Consider the following 6,002-nt stretch of genomic DNA (forward strand, 5'->3'; position numbering starts at 1 on the left):
ATTCTTAAAAACGCAAACAAAAATACAATTAAAGTTACTCATGCAAACATCGCATCAAACTTAAAACAAAACACAAAGTCAAACTCAAATGTCGTAATTAAAAACAACAACAGCATAACGCCACTACCTACCTCTACCTCTCATCACATCAAATCTCCGTCTACCTCATCTACGGCTTCCCCGATAATCGCCGCCGTTATTAATAATAACACCACTACCGCCGTCAATAATAAACCAAACGAAATCGGCATCGATGCCGATAACCCTCAGCGCAACACACTACAAAACCTCAACCAACCTCCCAGTTTCGCCACCATTACTTCAAACGAAAAAACGCCGTCTAGAGAACAAGCATTAGTTTTTAACTCCATCGACGGCATCCGCCAAGTTGAATACATCCTTGAAATCGCAAAACTGATATCTCCAAAAGACATAATATATGTATCAAGAATCTCAAACAACCGTTTTTGCATTTTTCTTTCCAGCAAAGATATCCTTGAAACACTACTCGGAAAATCCGAAACTATTTCAATAAATGAGCACATTATTCCTATGCGAAGGTTAATTAACCCAGCAAAAAAAATCACTCTATCTAACGTTTGCCCCTCTATTCCAAACCAGACAATTCTTAATGAGTTAAAAAAAATCGACATAATCCCAGTATCTCAAATTAATCACATAAAAGCCGGAATAAATATTGAAGGCTTCGAACACATACGGAGCTTTCGTCGACAAATGTTTATCAAACAAGAAGACCTAAACAAACTACCCGGCTCTTTAGTCATCAATAACAACCAAACATTGTTTCGAATATTTTTCACTGACGACAAGATCATCTGCTTCTTATGTAAAGGAGTGGGACACACTACTGCATCTTGCAAAAAACACACATCTCCAGACAACCCGCAATTCATACAACCACACAAACCGCCCCAAACGATGTCAAATCAAGATATCACATTTGATGAACACCCTACCTCCTTTCTGGAAGAAGTACAACCTCCAAATTCTCCAACTTTTGATGAAACCAACCTCCAAAATTACTCGGACCAGCATGAAAGAAAACAAGATGAAACCATAACCCCCGACTACGAAAATATTTCCAATTGTAATATAATAACCCAAACTCCAATCGAAAACCCAACTTACAACCATATAAAGAGACCTTTATCAGACACAAATTCACCAATGTCCCCCACTTCTCCAACGGCCTCAAGTGGTAATTTCCCTATCACGCAGCCCGATAAAAAAAAACCAAAAGTCGCCTCTAGATCTAACTCACTGATAATAACTCAGACTGAGGCCAGTAAAATAGATATAGCGTTACAACCAGCAGAGGAGTTTTTCACTTCCAAACTAGAAACACCTATAACTTTTATCCAGTTCAAATATATTCTCGAAAATTTTACAAACAAATCGATCAATATAAACTCACTATGTGAAGAAGCCAATATAGATAATATTGTACTTATGGACCTAATTGAAGAAGTCAAAAAAGAAGTAAAGGATCGGACCACTAAAGCTAGACTTACAAAATTATGTAACCTTCTGTTTCAAGCAGCACCCTCACCTCCACCCTCCCAGAATTGAAACCCATAATGAGTATAAACATAATTCAATGGAACATAAACGGCTTCGTAAAGAAGCTAAATGACATTAAAATAATCATCCAAAACCACAATCCAACTATTATATGTCTCCAAGAAACGAACCTTAATGACAACTTTACCCCCAACATTAATAACTTTAACAATTACACCACTAACAGGACAGACTGTCTCCGAGCCAGTGGAGGGGTCGCTATTTTGGCTCGTTCAGAATATCCAAGCTCACGGGTACCAGTTCAATCTACGCTGGAAGTGGTCGCTATATCCATTCAACTAGAGACCAAAATTACCCTCTGCAATATTTACATACCAAACCGAAAAAAATTTGATGCATCCGACATTGAAAACATAATTCATCAACTTCCAACCCCCTTCATACTAACCGGGGATTTCAACAGTCACAGTGCATACTGGGGATCTGATATAACCGATGACAGAGGGAAACAAATTGAAAAAATTGCCGAAATGGACAACATTACCCTGCTCAACAATGGAGAGCCCACCCGACTAAATTCAGCCAATGGTAAATTCTCTACGATCGACTTATCTATGTGTAGCACCTCCTTGGCCCAACGTATAAGTTGGTCAACCTTACCTGAAATTTACGATAGTGACCACATTCCAATAAAAATTGACTTATTCACCAGTAAAGCTCCTTTAAATAAATCGCCCCCCAGATGGAAACTCAAAAACACCAATTGGAATCTCTTTTCACAGATGGTTGAAATATACCTAAATTCAAATCCCCCACCTCCAGACGATCATATCAGCAATGATGCCTCTCACATAACAAACACAATTATAACTGCAGCTAACTTATCAGTAGGCAAAACAAACCCCAACTCAAAAAACTCCAAAGTTCCCTGGTGGAACCAGGAAATCAAACTTGCTATCCAAAACAAGAACAAAGCATTAAAAAAATTCATAAAAACAGGCAATATCGACGACCATATCCTTCTGAAACAACTTCGAGCAAAAACGCGCTATTTAGTAAAAAGAAGCAAAGAAAATTCATGGAAGTTGTTTACATCAACCATAGGACCCAAAAGCGACCCAAGCCTAGTTTGGTCTAAAGTCAGATCCTTGCGTGGTCTCAGCAAGGGAAAAGAACTCCACATTATAAAAGATAACACCCTTCACACCAACCCGACCGAGGTTGCTAACCTCATCGGAAATATTTTCTATGCAAACAGCTCTGACACCAACTATGATGAGTCATTTATAAATATGAACAACATAATTGACTCCCACGAACTTCATTCCAACATTAACCCTACAGACCAGGAACAAAAATATTTAAACTCCCCAATCAGCTTAAACGAATTAAACTGGGTCATAACCAATAGTTCCAGTCTCTCCCCCGGTCCCGACGAAATTCCATATATCTTCATACACAATTTACCTCTGTCAGCAATCCAGTTCATGCTTCGCTTATTCAACAAAATTTGGGACAACGGACAAATCCCTAAGCTTTGGAAACATGCTTATGTTATCCCAATTTTAAAGCCCGAAAAGAATAAATTTGACTCAAATAGCTATAGACCAATATCCTTGTTAAATACAATGTGCAAAATACTCGAGAAGATCATAGACACACGATTGAGATGGTTCCTTGAAAAAATCAACTATCTCTCCCCACACCAAAACGGTTTTCGCAAAAATAAAAGCACATACAACAACTTACATGATCTACAAAATGATATAATAAAAACTTTTGAAACCAAACAATCCCTAGGCCTAGTAGCACTAGATTTAGCAAAAGCATATGACACCACATGGCGTCCACGCATAACACAAAAACTACACAAAATACTGTGCGAAGGTAACATGCTCAACTTTATTAAAAACTTTTTATCAGACAGAACCTTCCAGGTTAAAGTCAATGGCCACCTCTCTCAGGTATTCAAACAAGAAAACGGTGTGCCTCAGGGCTCCACTCTATCCGTCTCATTATTTCTAGTTGCAATCAACGACCTTTGTGAAGAAATCAAATTCCCCGTGAAATCATCACTTTTTGCAGATGACTTAAACATATGGTGCTGCGGTAAAAACACCCAAAATATACAACCCGTATTACAAGACGCACTCTTATCTCTAGAAAAATGGTCATCAAAATCCGGTTACCGTTTCTCCGCCCCAAAATCTCAGAGCATCATTTTCACCCTTCAAAAAAAATACCAGACATTAAACATAAAAATAAACAATACCCCTATACACAACACAAGACTTTTAAAAATATTAGGAATCGTATTCGACACAAGAAATAATTGGTGCGCCCACCTGAAAGAACTTAGAAAAACAACAATAACAAGAATAAACATCCTCAAGATGTTGGCCCACACATCTTGGGGCGCAAATTCGTCCTCACTCAAAATGATATACAAATCCATCATACTTTCAAAACTAGAATATGGGTCCTTCCTCTTCATAAATGCGAGTTCTTCGAACTTAAAAATGATCGAAACAGTGCACAATTCGGGCCTAAGATTAGTCTCTGGAGCATTTCGTTCGAGCCCAATCCCCAGCCTACTTAACATTACTCAAACCCCCCCCATTTGCCTAATAAGGAAAAAGAATGCCATGCTTCTAGCCGCCAGGCGTACACAAAACAACCTCCCCATACATCAAGGTATCGAAAACCTCCTTCAAAACACAAATATTGATATTTCCGGAATTATCAGACATGAAGGTCCCCTCACTCCCCCGTGGATCATGGATTTCAATATAAACACCACATTATCCTCACTCCCCAAAACCGATACTTTGCCCAGCATATACAGAAAAGAATTTCTTTCAATCTCGGAAAATCACCAAGAGCATACTAAGTTTTTCACCGACGGTTCTAAAACAAACTTGGGTGTAGGAGCAGCAGTGGTATATAACGAAACAAAACAAATGTTCAAGCTACCAGATTTCTGCTCAGTCTTTACAGCCGAAGCAACTGCGATTTCCCTAGCTCTCGACATAATATATGAAAATAGAATGAATAAAGCCATAATCTTTAGCGACTCTCTCAGCACCTTAACCAGTATCCTAAATATCCACCAACCCAACAGTATATCCGGAAAAATCCACAACCAGATACACCGCCTCAAATCCAATACACAGACCATCATTTTCTGTTGGGTTCCTAGCCACGTCGGAATCCGAGGTAATGAATTGGCCGATACTTTTGCCAAAGAAGCCATCTCCTCCCACCTCTCCCGACAAATCCACACCTGTACTTTTCAGGACCTCAAAACTACCATCGACAACCACATTCTAGCCCAATGGCAGATCCTATGGTCAACTCTACACACCAAGCTCAATAAAATAAAGCCCACAGTCTCCCCATGGCCATCCTTCTTATTACCTAGACGCCAGGAAGTAATATTAAACAGACTTCGGATAGGCCACACATGGGTGACTCACAAACATCTTATGGACAGATCCGAACCCGAACAATGCCAAACTTGCGGTGAAACCTCCACGGTTGAACACATAATATGTCACTGCCGTAAATTCGCCGACATCAGAATTAACCTCAACATATCAGACAACCTGGAAGAAGCCCTTAGCCCACAGTCTATCAACATAAAGCAAATAATTAACTTTTTAAAATTAACGGGATTATATCACTTAATATAACCTAGATATTTCTCAAACATACTGTTCATTATTATGTACTCATTTTTCTATTTATCTTTGTATCTATCTATTGTTATTTTCATATTCTATTTCTCTGTACATATCACTATTAATGTTTCTTTTTGTTAAAAAATATTAATGTTTTAATGCCAATAACCTTTGCTGTTGCGGCTTATGTAAATAAAAAAAAAAAAAAAAAAAAGATTGTACTTTCCTGATTTGCACTAAAATTTGTTACTTTTGTTAGAGTAATATTATTATTATTTCATATTATTAACTACTAATAATTATTTTCACTGTTGAGTATTGATGTCATTATGTTTAAAGTCGTACATTAAAGTTATTAAGGTCTTGGAAATTATTTTTATAATTATTTTATACATAAGTTGCAATTTCTTTAAAGTTGTAAATCACTTACATAAATGTATTTGTTATTTTCTTTTTATATAATTTTGTATTTTGTATTTTTTTCTAATTGATGAGTTATGTTATTATGACAATAATTTTAAGATAAAACATATCTATTAATAATTTATTTTATTTTTATTTATCATGATAAACACAACAATAATGATGTTAATAGTTAAAAAATTCACACTTAAGCAAATAACTTGATAATTGACATAAATACCATCTAATGATGATAATCTGACTATGTCCAATAAGCAAAATATTTAATATTAAACCGATATAGATTTATTCCAGCCAAAACAAATAGGTAGTAAAAATCAGTAAAACTCATTAACGGTTAAAATATTTACATACAAT

The sequence above is a fragment of the Metopolophium dirhodum genome, chromosome 6 (assembly GCF_019925205.1).
Source record: "Metopolophium dirhodum isolate CAU chromosome 6, ASM1992520v1, whole genome shotgun sequence".
Lineage (NCBI taxonomy): Eukaryota > Metazoa > Arthropoda > Insecta > Hemiptera > Aphididae > Metopolophium > Metopolophium dirhodum.